The sequence below is a fragment of the Pan paniscus genome, chromosome 10 (assembly GCF_029289425.2).
Source record: "Pan paniscus chromosome 10, NHGRI_mPanPan1-v2.0_pri, whole genome shotgun sequence".
Lineage (NCBI taxonomy): Eukaryota > Metazoa > Chordata > Mammalia > Primates > Hominidae > Pan > Pan paniscus.
The window spans coordinates 141,509,268-141,526,885 of record NC_073259.2 but is presented as its reverse complement, the minus strand read 5'-3'; the positions used below and the strand labels follow the sequence as shown (position 1 = coordinate 141,526,885).

Genomic DNA, 17,618 nt, shown 5'->3' with positions numbered 1-17,618 from the left:
TCCCATTGACAGCAGAGGTCCCGGCCACAGGGGCAGCGGGCAGTCTGCCAGCCACATCTTCACTCTGTTTTGTCATTAATCCTCAGGGAAAGCTGGGCCCAGCTCCCAAGGCTGGAAGGCGCCCAGTGCAGAAAAGAGACAGGGAGAGAAGGAGACCAGGGAGGGTAGGAGAGGGGCAAGGGGAAGAGGGATGGCTGGGCCGGCTTTCCAGGAGAGGAGAGGGACGCCAGCCCCCAGGGCTCTGAGCCCGGAGTCCCTTCTCACACCTGGCCCCTTTGCAATTCACCTGGTGTACGGAGGGCATTTCTGAAATCTTTGCTCCAGGAGCTGAATTTCAGTGGAATACCCATTGTTTGTATGAGGCACAGACCGGAGGGGACCTTGGTTGAATACCCAGTAATTGCAGGCACTCCCATGATCCACCTGCGAGGCTCGTCAGTTTTCTAAAACAGACACCATTGCTCAAGCCTGTTTACTTTTAAAGCACACAATAATGCTCGCTTGCTAGTTTGTTTTTGTCCTGCTAAATCTTTGAAAGGCTTTCCATAACTTCTGTCAAATGTTGCCAAATTCAACGCAGTTGGCGTTTAAATATAACTTTGGAATCATGCACTGTTCCTTTTTCATAACTGACTGCGACTGGGTTGGGAAGGGAGGAGGGTGCACTCCCGGCCGAGCTGCTTGGGGCTCCGGGGCTGGGCCACATCCTTTGCTGCTGGTGCCTCAGGTCTAGAATCGGGCCCCAGGATTCCTCATCCAAACAAGCTCTGAGACTCAGAATATTCCCAGTTTTAGAGAAGTGCTACAGTGCAGATCCCAGAAGTCTCCTAACACCTGTCACCAAGCATTTTAATGTTTCTGCGGTAAGACTCAGACACGCTCACGCTCAGTTACGCGCGTGAAGACCTGGGCAGACTCAGTCATCTCAGACCAGGTCCTGCTGCCCAGCAACTCCCAGAGAGCTTCCCGTGCTCCAGAACTGCCGGACTTGGGAGCGGCGGGCGAGGGGCTGAGGGAGGAGCTGCTGGTGTGGGCGTGAGGCCGCCAGGCTCCGCCTGTGCCCGCCACAGTGCTTGGCGTTCGTGAGGTGAGGCCCAGGCAGTGGGCCATGGTGCTTCCTGGCCTGGCCTGGGCACCGCAGCTCCTCCCTGCGGAGGCCGGTCTGATGCCGGGGTCTGAGCTCCAGTCACGGAGGTGCCATCAGGAAGGCAGAAACCGAGGCCACAGAACCAATTAAACCAGGAGGACATCGTGGATGTATTTGCTACATGCTGTTTCCTTTTTCTCTAGTGCACATCTTTTTAAAATAAGAGCCTTTCCCTACAGAGCCAAAATCGAATTATCATACTTAACAAAACATATATGCTTCATATCAGCCAATATCTAGTACATTTTCCAGTTTCTCCAGTTGTCCACAATTTCCTCTGAAGGCAGGTTTGTCTAAGGAAGATCAGACATGGAACCAGTTCTGCCACCTGCCTCGCCGAGGAGGCCAGGTGTCCGGGAAAGGTCCCCGCCGGGCCTGTCGGTGCCGCCACCTGCCTCGCCGCTGAGAAGGCTGGGTGTCCGGGAAAGGTTCTCGCCGGGCCTGTCGGTTCCGCCACCTGCCTCGCCACCGAGAAGGCCGGGTGTCCGGGAAAGGTCCCCGCGGGGACTGTCGGTGCTGTCCTGGGGGTTTCTTCCTCATCCCCCCTCATTCCTTAGAAATGGAAATCAGCTCCACAGGTTGCCGGATTCACGGTGAACATTTCGGCTGGGACGTATCCAGGGAATGTGAAGCTCCTGCACTTCTCACCAGGAGATATGCTCCCTGGGTGACCCTCACTGGGAGGCTGAGGCTGATGCCCACACGAGGGGAGGCTCACAGCCTTCCCTGCCACCGATACCAGACAAGGGTCCTGTCCCCAGCAGCTGCTCACCTCACTGGTCTAAACACTCATGGGCTAACCTTGTCCTAGTCCATGATTTCAGTGGTGTTTGGAAAAGATGATTTTTCTAACTCAGTCACTCATTCACATTTATGGGCCGGCATTCCTTTTTGTTGTTGTTTTTTTGAGACCGAGTCTCATTCTGTCGCCCAGGCTGGAGTGCAATGGTGCGATCTCGGCTCACTGCAACCTCTGCCTTCTGAGTTCGAGCAATTCTCCTGCCTCAGCCTCCCAAGTAGCTGGGATTACAGGCGTGGGCCACCACACCTGTCTAAAGTTTGTATTTTTAGTAGAGATGGGGTTTCGCCATGTTGCCAGTCTGGTCTCGAACCCCTGACCTCAGCTGATCCACCCACCTCGGCCTCCCTAACACTGTAATCCAAAGTGCTAGGATTATAGGCATGAGACACCATGCCCGGCCCAACATTCCTTTTTAAAGGTCTTTCCTCATACCTAGTGCCATTTGGTTATACTGGCATCCTCTTTCTAGCACAAAACAAGATAATGTTCGATTTTTCCCTCTGGCTGCCAATATTCAAAATAAAGAGTTGGTTTGAGATCTGCCTGAGATGAGTTTTTCAGGCTTTCTCTTTTCTTAGAGTGTCATTGTGGATTCATGGATGTAAATGGATTAGATGTATCCCAGTTAACTATGGGCCTCATTCTTTTGGATGCTCAGGTTGTCCCAGATTTCACCAATGCCACCTCTTTCAAACTGGCTCCTTGTCTTCTCGACAGGCCCCATTCGTCCTGGAGAGCTCCCTCACTTTCAGGCACAATGAAACGTTCTGGGACCCTTGTGCACGTTGGCTGTCCCCAACCAGACACCTGCCATTTCTCTATTAGAAACCAGGGTTTGTCTTGATTGTCACAATGTAACATTAAAATTGCCTGTTCTTGAAATACTGGAAATAAGGGGGAAGCTGCAAATAACCCTATCCCTATTAAAGAAATTAAAGTTGTACATAAAAACCTTCCCACAAAGAAAACCCCAAGACTACAGTAGCAGGAAAGAAAGATTCAGTAGGTACTTATGACAAAATTCTTAGCAAACCAGAAATAATGGGGACTTTCCACAATCTGATTAAATACATTTATAGAAAACTAACAACTAAAACTAAACTAAAAGTGACCCATACTTAGGGCCACTTTTGACACTTCTGTTCCATACTGTACTGGGGGTCCCAGCCAATGCAATAAGGCAAGAAAAGGAAACAGAGGGCATAAAAATCAGAAAGAAAGATGGGGGGAGGGAGGGGAAAAAGAGAGGAAGAAAGCCATTATTTGCAAGCATGATTATGTGTTGAGAAAACCCTATGTAATCTACAAAACAAACTACTGAAAATGATTCAGTGAATCTAGTCAGGTTGCAGGATATCTGATCAAGTACAAAATTCAATTATCTTCCTATATTTCTATGAACAATTTAAAAATGAAACTGTTAAACAATTCCATATGCAATGGCATAAAAAGGCACCAGACCTGAAGAACAGAAGTAACGGAGCCCCAGCTAGACAGCAGCTGATGCCCCCCGAGAGGTCGCATGCAGCCATCCCCGGGCAGCTGTCCTGGGTGCCCACCCCCCACTCACCAAGAGCCCTGAAAATCAAGGGTCTGAGCCCAGGGGAGCAGACCCAGCTCATGACAACCAATGTACAAGGCCAAATGGAAGGCACCTGCTGCTTCTTGCCTCCCAGCCTGACAGACACTTACACGTGGTGGGGCCAGTGAGAGGGAGGATGGGAGGAAAGAGGCAGGGAGTGAGGGGTAGTGAAGGGAAGGGAGGGAGGAAGCAGGTTGGCAGGGGAGGGGGAGCCAGTGAGAGGGAGGATGGGAGGAAGCAGGTGGGGGGACAGTGAGAGGGAGGATGGGAGGAAGCAGGTGGGGTGGGAGGGGCAGTGAGTGGGAGGATGGGAGGAAGCAGGCAGGGTGGGGGGGCAGCAAGAGGGAGAATGGGAGGAAGCAGGTGGGGGGTGCCAGTGAGAGGGAGGATGGGAGGAAGCAGGTGGGGGGACAGTGAAAGGGAGGATGGGAGGAAGCAGGTGGGGTGGGGGGGCAGTAAAAGGGAGGATGGGAGGAAGCAGGCACAGGGAGGGGGGCGGGACAGTGAGAGGGAGGATGGGAGGAAGCAGGCAGGGTGGGGGGGCAGCAAGAGGGAGGATGGGAGGAAGCAGGTGGGGTGGGAGGGGCAGTGAGTGGGAGGATGGGAGGAAGCAGGTGGGGTGGGGGGGCAGTAAAAGGGAGGATGGGAGGAAGCAGGCACAGGGAGGGGGGCGGGACAGTGAGACGGAGGATGGGAGGAAGCAGGCAGGGTGGGGGGGCAGCAAGAGGGAGAATGGGAGGAAGCAGGTGGGGGGTGCCAGTGAGAGGGAGGATGGGAGGAAGCAGGTGGGGTGGGGGGGCAGTAAAAGGGAGGATGGGAGGAAGCAGGTGGGGGGACAGTGAGAGGGAGGATGGGAGGAAGCAGGTGGGGTGGGGGGGCAGTAAAAGGGAGGATGGGAGGAAGCAGGCACAGGGAGGGGGGCGGGACAGTGAGAGGGAGGATGGGAGGAAGCAGGTGGGGGGTGCCAGTGAGAGGGAGGATGGGAGGAAGCAGGTGGGGTGGGGGGGCAGTAAAAGGGAGGATGGGAGGAAGCAGGCAGGGTGGGGGGGCAGCAAGAGGGAGGATGGGAGGAAGCAGGCGGCGGGGGGGGGGCAGTGAGGGGGAGGGAGGGAGGAAGTCCACCCCACCCTCCAGCCTGACCTGAGCTGTGGCTGCCTCTGAGAGGGCAGAAGGGCCGGCCTGCAGGCGATACGCCCCCTGACGCCCACTGAGTGAGACCGAGGGCACCCCCACCTGAATCCCCTCTATGAAGCTTACTGAGCTTCAAGGAGCATTGGAGCTGGGGGAATGGTGGCCCCAAAAGACATGTCCCCCGAGAACGTGTGAGTGACCTCATGGAGAAAGGGTCTTTACTGATGTAATTAAGTTTAGGTTCTCCAGATAGAATCATGGTGGATTAGAGCGGTCCCTGCATCCATCCAATGACAGGTGCCGTTATAAAGGAGAGAACGCAGGGAGACGGATGCCGCGTGAAGAAGAACGGAGCCAGAGTGACGCATCCACAAGCAGAGGAGCACGAAGATGCAGCGAGCCCCAGCACGGCGGAGAGAGGCAGGAAACACATCCCCCTCGGAGCCACCCCCGCCTCCCCCTCAGAGCCCCCCTACATCCCCCTCAGAGCCCCCCTACATCCCCCTCAGAGCTCCTGCCTCCCCCTCAGAACCCCGCCCTCCCCGTCAGAGCCCTCGCCTCCCCCTCAGAGCCCCCCACATGCCCCTCAGAGGCCCCGCCACCCCCTCAGAGCCCCCACATCCCCCTCAGAGCCACTGCATCCCCCTCAGAGCCTCCGGAGGGAACCGACCCCATCACCACTTTGTTTCAGACTTCAGGTCTCCAGAACCGTGAGACAGTATCCGCTGTTTTGAGCCATCCGGTTTGTGGTACCTTGTTAACCTTCTTCTACAACCCTAAAAAGCAAATACCAGCATGCACTATTTTAGATTTTAAAACCAGGATTATAAAAGAACCACAGAAACACAGGGAAAGGCGCGATTATCCAGTTTTCTCGGGCAGTCGCTCTGAAGAGGAAACGTTGGAGTGGAATTTGCACAACAGAAGCGGGTTACTGAAGGGCATTGAGGCAGCCTCCTTGTGGGGCACGGGTGGTCGGGTGGGTGGGGGTGAGGGGCAAATGGCAGAGAGAGAGAGAGAGAGAGGTGGGCCCTGCCTGCATCCTTCACTTCCGGGGTTTGCCTTGGCCAAACAGCTAGTTCTAGCCAAGAAACGTGGGCAGGGGTGACGCGGTCCACTCCTGGCCCTGGCTCATAAGACCCTCGCCAACAGCCTCCTCACTTTCCTCCCCGGCCGTGTACTGAACGGAGAGGACGCCAAACCAGAGGACGGCAGCGCCACAGGTGGAAGGGGCTGCTGGATCCCTGAGTGACAGTGTAGAGCCGAGCTCCCTGAGGACTTGCATCACAGCACAGCAGTGCTAAGATATGAGGTGTGCCTCACGGATGCACCTGCTGTGTGCATGGGCCTGGACAGCATCCTACAGAGATCACGAAGCCTCAAAAATGTCCTCACTGGGGCCACAAAGAGATCAACACTGGGCCTCAGGAAGAGCGGTGGTGCAGGTGCAGGGGATGCGTTGCTGTGGGCACAGATCTGCCGCACCGGGAAGGGCAGGGAGGCCACTGAAGCAGCCCAGGCAGGTCTGGATCCCGAGAAGCAGCCTCCTGTCAGGGGCTGTGGAGACCGGAGGAGGCTCCCTGATGCCTCCTCTTTGAAAGACGCTCTGCACCCATGTATTTGTGCTCAATAAGACCCATTTGTTGCACGCAAGCTGGCACAGCTCATAATTCAGGGGCAAAGGAATTGGAAGGACATTTCAGAAAATCTGTAAACAAAAGCAATTATTCTTTTGTGCAGTGGAAAGAAAACACAACCAGCCATTTTTCCTCATTCTCTGCAGTGTCCATGAGTGTGGCAGCCAAGCCTCAAATGTACTTGCTTCTCAGATTCAGCTCAACCCCCTCCATCAACACAACCACCACAAAACTTGGTATTTTTCCCCTACAAACTTTGCCCAATTTTCCCTTTTCCATCTGAAAAACAAGACTCCAGGCCACGTTCACTATGAGATTACTTAATGACTCTCTGTTGGCCCCGAGGTCTGCCACCTGCCCCCACTGCACTCCCCAAGGAGGAGGCCTGATAAACTCATTCATAGCGAGGCAGAGGACACGGTGATGCAGAAGAACATAAAAGCTGACGCTGGGGCTTTGCCAGGTCCCTGGAGACTGAGGCTACAGGGCGAATGTGCAGTGAAGGGCTCTGGGGTTCCAAAAGCTGTGGGGGGCTTCTGTGGCACAGCCCCTGTGGAGACTCAGGCACCTTCCTGGAGGCAGACCCAGAGCAAAGCTCTGCCTTAATCCTCCAAGATCTTTCTGAGGCCAACTCCAGTTCAACAAGGGACCTGACTTCTAGTTCACGGGGTTGTCCTGAGTGTTACAGAGAACGCGCATGTGAAAGAGAGGTGGAGTGCACACGTGCAACCAGCATGCCCTGCACCCCGCAGCAGCCAGGTCTGTGCAGAGAAGCCTGGAGGACAACGTGGCTGGCATGGGCTGCTCCCAAGATGATAGACAGATGGACTGGAGCCAGGACCCTCACAGAGTATTTAGGGGGGTGGTGGCTGCATGGACAGCAGCTCTTCCAATACAACTCGGAGGCTTCATTTCTGCCTCACATGCGGTTTTGTTGCATCTCTCTGAAGGTCCTCTCATTAAAGACCAGCACCCGTGCAACCCGTCCACAGCCTGCAGCCCTGCACAGAGGCTCAGACTCCTCGAAACCCCGGATGCTCCCCACCACCCGAGCTCCCACCTGCTGCTGTGAGCAGTTAAACCACTCAAACTTCATTTACAGGATTATCCAGCTGAACACCCAGGCTGTACTGCTCAAGGGCTGCAGCCTTGAAAGACACACTCAAAATTACAGCCTCAGAAAGCACGCATTGCAGGGAAAGGCACTCGATAGAACGTGCTGAGTGGTGCAGTCCACCCTGGGGCCCCCAGAGGAGTCTGCATTTCTCTCCCCGTGAGCTCTTTAATGGTGCACGCACAGCAACGCCTCACCCACGCAGCACAGAGGGGCTAATTGATTAGCTGTCTCTGCAGCACATGCTGCTGGCGCCATGGCTCACAGCAATTCCACGTTTACACTCGCAGCCTGTTTCTCTGCTGTCGGAGCTCTGGTGGGCTGCAGGCTTCACTGCCACAACATGCAGGACCCGGTGCCCACCTGCCACCTCCCTGCCTGGGGTGCCTCTGGGCTGCTAGGCTGGTAAGAGGTCACCCCTGCCGTGACAGGGTAGCCAGTGCTGGACCTGCGTTCCTCCAGCAAATGGCTGTGAAACTGGACAAATACGGGGCCACTGTGATGGAGCCAACTGTGAGCCATGCTTCCCACCCTCCCCCTCCCACTCTGCCACCGTAGGAGGCAGAGCTCGGGGAAACAAGGGCGCAGTGAGAGGAGGGCATAGCACCAGGGCTGGGGTTGGCCTGGGACAACAGAGAAGGAGCTGTGTGGGGGCTGGACAGGGGAGATAGGGAGGAAAATGACCATGGCTCACAGCGGCCTCGACCTCCTGGGCTCCAGGGATCCCCCTGCCTCAGCCTCCCGAGCAGCTGAAACTACAGGTGCACACCACCATGCCCGGCTAGTTTCCTTTCTTTTTAATAGACGAGGTATCACTGTGTTTCCGAAAGCAGTCTCGAACTCCTAAGTTCATGCAATCCTCCTGCCTCTGCCTCCTAAAATTTGGGCATCACAAACATGAGCCACCACACCCAACTGACAGTTAATTTCTTAAAAAATTAACTTTAATTTATTCAAAAGATCGTCTAAAGCAAAAGTAGCATTGTGTTACGGAGTTTGTAATGTAGGTAGAGGTTAAACATATGGCAACTGTAACAGGAAGAACAGGGTTAGAGGAATTACACCGTTACAAGTTTCCCACATTTTGTGTGACGTGAATAGGCTGATAAATTAAGCATTCATTTTGTTGTCTTTAGGATAACTACTAAAAATGGTAATACCAAGAGGCACAGCTAAAAGGCCAACAGAGGTGTAAAACGAAGTACTAAAAAATTTCAATTAACCCAAAAAAGGCAGGAATGGAGGAACAAAGGAACGAAAAAATGACAAATAAAAAACAAATGACAAGATAAGACACTTAGAAAACAAGTAGCAAGGTGGGGGATCTACAGCAACCTCATCAATCATTACTGGAATTGCAAATGGAGAAACTCCATGTGCAAAGCAGGGATTGTCACCAAGACCCAACTCCATCTACGGACACCCACTTAAGATACAAAGACAGGTTGGGTGTCTAAAGGATAGAAAAAGATCCACAGTGGTCCAGAAGTGGTCCCAGCATTGTGGTAGGCACAAGAGTGAGGATCACTTGAGTCTAAGAGTTTGACCTGTAATCCAAGCACTTTGGGAGGCTGAGGCAGGCAGATCACCTGAGGTCAAGAGTTCCAGACCAGCCTGGCCAACACGGTGAAACCCTGTCTCTACTAAAAATACGAAAAAAACTAGCCAGGCATGGTGGTATGTGCCTGTAATCCCAGCTACTGGAGAGGCTGAGGCAGGAGAATTGCCTGAACCCAGGAGGCAGAGGTTGCAGCGAGCCAAGATCGCACCACTGCACTCCAGCCTGGGCAACAAGAGTGAAACTCCGTCTCAAAAAAAAAAAAAGGAGTTTGAAAAATACAAAAAAAAATTAGCCTGGTGTGGTGGTGCATGCCTGTGGTCTCAGCTACTCTGGAGGCTGAGGTGGAAGGATCACTTGAGCCCAGGAGGTCGAGGCTGTGGTGAGCCAAGATGGCACCACTGCACTCCAGCCCGGGCAACAGAGTGAGACCCTGACTCAAAAAAAAAAAAGGAAAAAAGTGGCCGGGCACGGTGGCTCATGCCTGTAATCCCAGCACTTTGGGAGGCCAAGGTGGGCAGGATCACAACGTCAGGATATAAAGACCATCCTGGCTAACACGGTGAAACCCCGTCTCTACTAAAAAAAATACAAAAAAATTAGCCAGGCGTGGTGGCGGGTGCCTGTGGTCCCAGCTACTCGGGAGGCTAAGGCAGGAGAATGGCGTGAACCCGAGAGGCGGAGCTTGCAGCGAGCCAAGATCGCGCCACTGCACTCCAGCTTGGGCAATGGAGCAAGACTCTGTCTCAAAAAGAAAAAAGAATAGAAAAAGGAAAAGATACACAGCGCCAATTCTGTGCATAAGAAAATAGCCCTGGAACACTCACATTAGACCAGGTAGCACCCCTGAAGATAAAGAGTGACATTCCATGATGACACCATGGTCAGCCACTGTCAGGATCACAGAAAAATCCTAAATGCCTAAAAAGATAATAACAGTTTCAAAAAACACGAAGTAAAAACGGACGGAACTGAAAGAATAGAGAAATTCACTGTCCTAGTTGGAGATGTAACAGCTCTCTCGGGACTGCAAGCACAGCAGGTGGGACAGGAAGGATTCGCCGGTTTAAAGAGCACTGTCAACCAGCTGCACCTCATTAACTCTTGGCGAGCATCCCACCCCACAGCTGCAGAACACAAGTAATTTTTGAGTGTACACGGAGCATTTACGAAGATAGGGCTTATGTTAAACAGTAAGAATAAGTCTCTGTAATTTTAAAAAGTGAGATCCTGCAGTTTGTTCCTTGATCAAAATGGAATTAAATCAGTAATAGCAAGATCCCTTTTAGTCTCTCCACGTATTTGGAAAGTGGGCAATACTCTTCTAAATATGCTTCTCAGAATAGGGGGTTTAAAAAATAAATACATACATAAAGAGATTCTCCTAAATAAAGCATGGGTCAAAGAAGAAATCCAAAGAAAATTAGCACTTATTTCAAATATCCATCAAAATATTACACAAAAATTGTAGCATAGTCTTAGAGGAAGATTTGTGACTTTAAATACTGACGACATTTCAACAAAGAAGGTACACAGTGATCAATACACTCATGAAAGGGTGTTCAACTCACCCGTCACAAGGAAATGCAAACTAACGCCTCACTGAGATCTGCCAAACTTCTGGTGCCGACTGTGACCTGGCCGCGCCTGCGGGGGGCAGAGGAGAGAAGGAGACTGGGGGTGAGGTCCGCGTGTCCCAGGCAGGGGGACAGAGGCCAGAAGAAAGTGGCTGCGGGTGACATCCACATGTCCCAGCCAGGGACGGAGAGGAGGGGGAACCGGACAGCAGCATCTGCTTCCAGCCACGTCACGTGTTTGGAGAGGCGGTGTCACCTCAATGTGAGGAATGGCCACTCAGGACACGTCTGGACTTCCTCCCACCCAACTCTCACCAGGGATCAGAATCCCGGCCCCGGGGACCCTCGACCCATAAACATCTTGGGCCTACAGCACCACCAAGCACGCCACAGCCTTGGCCTGGGGCTGCCTCAGAGACACCGCACGGAGGGCTTCTCACTTCCCCAGCCAGGAGCCACCCACGCTGCACCCAGGGAGGCCCCAGTTGCATCTGTCCCACCTTTCAGACCGAGCCAGCCAGAGGCGCCCAGAAAGACTATGCCAGGCCTCAGCTGTGTTGAAACCCAGGTTGGGGACAGTGGCAGGACCTGTGCCAGCGTCTGCCCTTGCTCCTGGCTGGATTCAGTTACTTGGCTGGGCCCCAGTGAAGGCGCAGAGGGCACCACCACCTGCACAGGAAGGGAAGGAAGCCCACAGCAGAGCCAGCACACGTGTGGCCACGCCCCGGCCCAGCCCCCCTTCACACGTGGCCACACCCCCTGCCCAGCCCTCTCACATGTGGCCACACCTCCGATCAGCCCCCTTCCGCACGTGGTCACGCCCCCTGTTCAGCCTCCTCGCACATGACCACGCCCCCGTCCAGCCCCCGCGCACAGGGCCACTCCTCTAGCCCAGCCCCTCACACGCGTGACCACGCCCCTTCTCAGTCTCCTCGCTCGTGGCCACGGCCCCCTCGCGCGTGGCCACACCCCTGTCCAGCCCCACACACACACACGCTGGGCCACGCCCCTACCCAGCCCCCTCACACGTATGGGCACGCCCCTGCTCCGCGCCCTCACACGCATGGCCACCCCCCGTCCAGCCCCTTAACGCGTGCTGCCCCCTGTGCCCACCTACAGCGGCCTCCTCCGCACCAGGGCTGACCCAGTGTGGGGTCCAGGTGGGCTCTGGTAGGCCCCCGGGCAGAGCTGTGCCCCGCGTCACTGAGGATGCACAGAGAAAAAGGAAGGGGCGGAGGAAGCCGAAACCCGACCAGCGCTGCCTGGGCGTGGCAAGCCCGCTAGTTTTCCCGCCCGCTCATCTGCTTTCCCTCCCTCCATAATACGTGTGGCACCTGGAGTGTGTGAATTTCATGATTTTCTTTTAGGAGAAACATAACGCAGTCCTCTGTCCCGCCCCTCCTGCCGGGAATGGTCATGGGGGCGTAGTTAACCCCATGCGTGCGGAGGTACACCTTGGAGCCCAGCGCCGACACACGTCAGGAGAGTGTTAGCCACTGCTGAATGACTCCTGTTGTGTGCAAAATTGTTTTGACTTTTAAAGACTACACACAACCCATTCTGCCATTATTTAGGGTGAATTATACTGCTGGGTCACAAGAAGAAGACGTGGCTCCTCTTGATGCTGAAGGAGGCCTGGAAGTCATTGCTGGGAGCTTGGGAAGAGGGCTCCCCGAGGCAGAGCCTCCCAGGGGACAGAGGCGGCCCAGCGATGACCTGGGAGGTGGGCACAGGTGTGCGGGGCCCCTCGGGGCCCACCATAAGGCCCCACAGCAGGTCCTAACCTCCCCCATGTGTCCTAAGGCAGTTCCATTTGCATTGGCAATGGTCATTTCACTACTTCTGACCTGGAAGCGAGGTATATGTTTGGGGGTGACACAAGGCTCCCAAAGGGGTGCTATAGGGCGCCTTTTCTTATTTTATAAAACTTACATCGAAATGAGCCGCACCCTGAGGGGCAGCCCACCTGCTCACCCCTGGAGGGACTCTCCCAGGTCTGAGGGTCTTCCCCAGATGCTTCACCCGGGCTCCTCCAAGTGTGGGGTGGCCTTCAGTCTGCTGCGAAGAGGATGTGGGGTGTCTGGCAGCCACTCTGCTCTGGATTTGTGGGAACCTCTGCTGCCTCCCTGGTGCCCCTTGATTGGCGCTGGGTCTAGGAACCCCCTCTGGGTTGGAACTGGACTTGAAAAGGTCATTTTCTGCCTGCACCCACCAAGGCCACCTGGGGCTGTGGAGCCAGGAAACCCCTGTCACTCTCCTCAGATGCTGGCCCGAGGGCACCCTCAGTCTCCCTGAGTCCAAATCACCTTTTCTTCCCAAATGACCCAGCAGCCTAGGCCAGCCCCAGCTGGAAAGACTGCTCCCCTCTCCCCTCCGCTCTGCTCCCCTGCCCTCTCTTCCCCTCCCCTCCCTTCCTTTCTTCTGCTGGCGGAAGTCCTGTGCCAATCCCACATCCACATCCGTCACTGCACTCCTGGATCACACCTGGACAGACACAGAACTAGTCCTGGGAGTGATCCCAGGGCCAGGACCCTAGTAATGAGTTATCTAAATGTCTCTGGGTGTCTGGAATTGGTTCTCTGCTCCAACTAGCTTTAAAGGCATTCACGCTCTGTTCCCAGGGGTACCAGGGTGCTAGCTGCCCACAGGAGTAGCATACAGGCACTCAGATTGCCACCTGCAGACATCTGTAATCAAATGGCCATAGGATGCCTGGCCCTGGGCATCAAGGGAAAAATTTAGGGGTGTAGCTGGGTGGGCGGATGCTTCTAAGTGTGCTGGAGAACTTGGGGAAAAAGAGAAAGGCCTCCAATTTAGCCCCCAAAGTCCCAGGCAAACAGGGACACTTGCCATAACAGGTGGAGACATTCCCCAAAGGCTGGGAGGCAGAGTGGAGGCATCGCCAGGACCCCAGCTCTCTGCTGCCTCTCCTGTACAGAGGTACAAAGTCCCAGGCCCCAGAAGGAAAGGGAAGGAGATCCCCGAACCTCTGCTCCAGCTAGGACCTCACTGAGGCCCAGGTGGTGTGACCCTCCACCTGCCAGCCAGCCCGGGGCCCGGATCACAGCGTGGCCACTCCTCCTGGGGACTTCCCTGGCCTCCCGCTCCCCTCGCCAAAGCTGCGGGTGAAGCAGCTCTAGCCCACCCTAGCTAGCCATTGTCCAAGGCCAAGGCCCGCCTGTCCACCTGAATACCCAGGGTCCAGGGTAACCAACCTGATCCTAACCCAACCCTGCAACAGGTAGCTACATAAATCAGCACAGACCCTACCCCACCCCCAGACACTTAGAGAGGCATTCGCTTTATCCACCACAGGGTGATGGGAGCTGCTGTCAGAGTTCTCGCCAGACCCTCCCAGGGAACCCCAAGCCTGTGCTCAGCCTCACATGCTCTGGGTGGACTTGATTTCAGCGGGAACCACATCTGACCCTGGATGAGCTGACCCCCATCACTAGGAAATGTACCTTAGCTCCCATTTTTACTAGTGAATGTAACAATTAATTAAATAAATACAATTACTAATGAAACCAATGGTAACAATGCTGATGATGGGTAGTTTTAACAACTCATCTGATTAAGCCGAGAAGCAGTTCAACAGCAATGAGGGCAAGGGAGCGGCCCCAGAGATCCATGCCCTCCCAGGCCTCCCTCGACAACAAGGTCTGCTCTTCCCCCACAGCGGCCACACGGGGGCGCCGCAGGACAGCGCGGAGTGGGCCGGGAGAGGGAGGGGAGCGAGGAGAGGGATGGGGGTGGGGAGGCCGGGAGAGGGAGGGGAGCGAGGAGAGGGATGGGGTGGGGGGGCGGCCAGGAGAGGGAGGGGAGCGAGGAGAGGGATGGGGTGGGGGGGCGGCCAGGAGAGGGAGGGGAGCGAGGAGAGGGATGGGGTTGGGGGGCGGCCAGGAGAGGGAGGGGAGCAGAGAGAGGGACAGGTTGGGGGGGCTGGAAGGGGGAAGGGGGAAAGAGGAAGGGGAGGGGAGGGGAAGAGAGAAAGAGGGGCGCTGGACAGGTACACGAGGAGGGGAGAGGGACGGGAAGGGGGCTGGGAGGACCGAGAAAGGAGGGTCGGGGGAGGGGTAGGAAAGAAGGACCAGGAAGGGGGTGGGAAGGGGGTGGGGAGTGAGGAGCATGGGGGGTGGGGGGCGAAGGGTGGGGTACGGGCCCTGGGGAGGTCGGGGAGGGGGGTAGGGGGCAGTTGAGGTCAAGCAGGCCAGGGAGCTGAGCGGTGGCCAGGGAGCTGAGTGGTGGCCGGGGAGCTGGGGGATCCCGGGTGCCTTTGGAAGCCCTGAGGGTGTTCTTCCAGGATGGGCGGGAACCTGCAAACTTCAGGGCCCCCTGGCAGGGTGCGGAAGGACCCCGAGGGCAGGAGTGTCTGGGCAGCCCTGAGGCAGACAAAAGGAAGCCCCTTGGGAGAGGTGGGGGTCTCCCACCGTTGCTGAGGCTGCCCCCCCTGCCCCCACGGCCTGCAGGGAAGGGGGTCCCAGGTGACAGTCGTGTCCTGTGTCCTGACAGGGTCAGATGCTGGGAGCTGCCCGATGGCAGGGGTGGGCTGGGAGCCATCCTGAAGTCTGAGCTGGGTGGGTTGTAGCGAAGGTGCCAGCCTTCCCTTCTTCCTCTTCGGTGGCCACATTTTAGTAGCCATGCGACCAAGCAAGGTCACTGCAGGGTGGCCCCTCTTGTGTTCATATGGGGACACCTGTGCACAGGCTCCTGGGGTGGGTGGCACTGAGGGCAGGGGCGTGGATCCAGAACACAGAGCCTCCCTGCGACCTCCCTTCCCTGGGCCCCAGAACTCACCCACCCTCTGGGCCCCAGCAAGCTCCCAGCCAGAGGTGGCCTGGCAGGCGATGGGAGAAGGGCAAGGTCAGGGCCTTGTGCCCCCTGCCTGGGGCCTCAGGTGCTCCTGTGATTCCCCCACCCACAGCGCCTGAGACCACCGCCCCATAGTGCTGGGCAGAAGGGGTGGGGAGGGGCACCTGCTGTCGGCCTGAGGCGGCCAGGCTGCCCACCCAGGAGGCCCCCAGAGCCCCTGCCCCACTAGAGGAAAGCAGATTCCCCAAACCCATCCCAGGACGAGGCAGGCTTGGGCCCTCTGAGTCGGCGTGTGGGGCTCCTGCCACCCTGCAGTTGCGCCCCCGGGGCCCTGGATTCCAGTTTCTCCTGGGACCCTCGTCCCTGCAGTTGGCCCCTGAGGCCCTGGATTGGGGTTTCTCCTGGGACCCCCGTCCCTGCATTTCGGCCCCTGGGACCCTGGATTCCAGTTTCTCCTGGGACCCTCGTCCCTGCAGTTGGGACCCTGAGACCTGGATTGAGGTTTCTCCTGGGATCCTCGTCCCTGCAGTTGGGCCCCTGAGACCTGGATTGGGGTTTCCCCTGGGACCCTCGTCCCTGCAGTTGGGCCCCTGAGACCTGGATTGAGGTTTCCCCTGGGATCCTCGTCCCTGCCGTTGGGCCCCTGAGACCTGGATTGGGGTTTCCCCTGGGATCCTCGTCCCTGCAGTTGGGCCCCTGAGGCCCTGGATTGGGGTTTCTCCTGGGACCCTCGTCCCTGAAGTTGGCCCCTGAGACCTGGATTCAGGTTTTCCCTGTGTGGGCAGCAAGCCACCCAGGCACCGAGGCAAGACACCAAGGACATGAGCTGTTCCAGTATAATAAAATATAAAACAAGAATAGTTATACCAGATATAGATCTTAGATATGATTATATATGAATATCATTAATCATTAGCTGCTAGTAATTACTCTTTATTCCAATATTATAATAATCCTCGCTCTACAATCATAACCTAGGAAAAACCAGGCCATACAGAGATAGGAGCTGAGGGGACATAGTGAGGAGTGACCAGAAGACAAGAGTGCGAGCCTTCTGTTATGCCCAGACAGGGCCACCAGGGGGCTCCTTGGTCTAGCGGTGATGCCAGCGTCTGGGAAGACGCCTGTTACCTAGCGGACCGTGGTCTAGCGGTAGCGAAAAGTGTCAAGAAACAACACCCGCTACTTAGCAGACCGGAAAAGGGAGTCTCCCTTTCCCCGGGGGAGTTTAGAGAAGACTCTGCTCCTCCACCTCTTGTGGAGGACCTGACATCAGTCAGGCTCGCCCGCAGTTATCCGGAGGCCTAACCGTCTCCCTGTGATGCTGTGCTTCAGTGGTCACGCTCCCAGTCCGCCTTCATGTTCCATCCTGTACACCTGGCTCTGCCTTCTAGATAGCAGTAGTCAAATTGGTGAAAGTACTAAAAGTCTCTGATATGCAGAAATAATGGCGTGAGCTGTCTTTCTCTTTGTCTCCTCTCTCTCTCTGCCTCGGCTGCCAGTCAGGGAAGGGCCCCCTGTCCAGTGGACACGTGACCCACATGACCTTACCTATCATTGGAGATGACTCACACTCTTTACCCTGCCCCTTTTGCCTTGTATCCAATAAATAACAGCGCAGCCAGACATTCGGGGCCACTACCGGTCTCCGCACATTGGTGGTAGTGGTCCGCAGGGCCCAGCTCTCTTTTCTTTTATCTCTTTGTCTTGTGTCTTTATTTCTACACTTTCTCGTCGCCACACACAGGGAGAAGCCCACCGACCCTGTGGGGCTGGTACCTGCACCCCTGGGACCCTCGTCCCTGCAGTTGGGCCCCCGAGGCCTGGATTCTGGTTTCTCCTGGACCCTCATCCCTGCAGTTGGGCCCCCGAGGCCTGGATTCTGGTTTCTCCTGGACCCTTGTCCCTGCAGTTGGCCCCCGAGGTCCTGGATTGGGGTTTCCCCTGGGACCCTCGTCCCTGCAGTTGGGCCCTGAGACCTGGATTGGGGTTTCTCCTGGGACCCCCGTCCCTGCATTTTGGCCCCTGAGACCTGGATTGGGGTTTCTCCTGGGACCCCCGTCCCTGCATTTCGGCCCCTGAGACCTGGATTGGGGTTTCTCCTGGGACCCCTGTCCCTGCAGTTGGCCCCCGAGGCCCTGGATTGGGGTTTCTCCTGGGACCCCTGTCCCTGCAGTTGGGCCCTGAGACCTGGATTGGGGTTTCTCCTGGACCCTCATCCGTGTCACCTGCAGGCTGGCTGCTGTCTCCAGCCTCTG

General features: G+C 56.0%; 1 long non-coding RNA gene across 3 annotated transcripts in view; it reads right to left on the bottom strand.

Moving 5' to 3' along the window:
- The window catches only part of LOC129393573 (uncharacterized), a 54,008-nt gene extending 42,059 nt beyond the window's left edge, over positions 1-11,949 (bottom strand). For all 3 annotated transcript variants that reach the window (XR_008620564.2, XR_008620566.2, XR_008620565.2), the window contains exons 1-2: positions 11,662-11,949; positions 10,543-10,618 (exon numbers count right to left, since the gene is read on the bottom strand). This is a non-coding gene — a long non-coding RNA (uncharacterized LOC129393573). The remainder of the gene's footprint in view (positions 1-10,542; positions 10,619-11,661) is intronic.
- Positions 11,950-17,618: the final 5,669 nt, after the last annotated feature.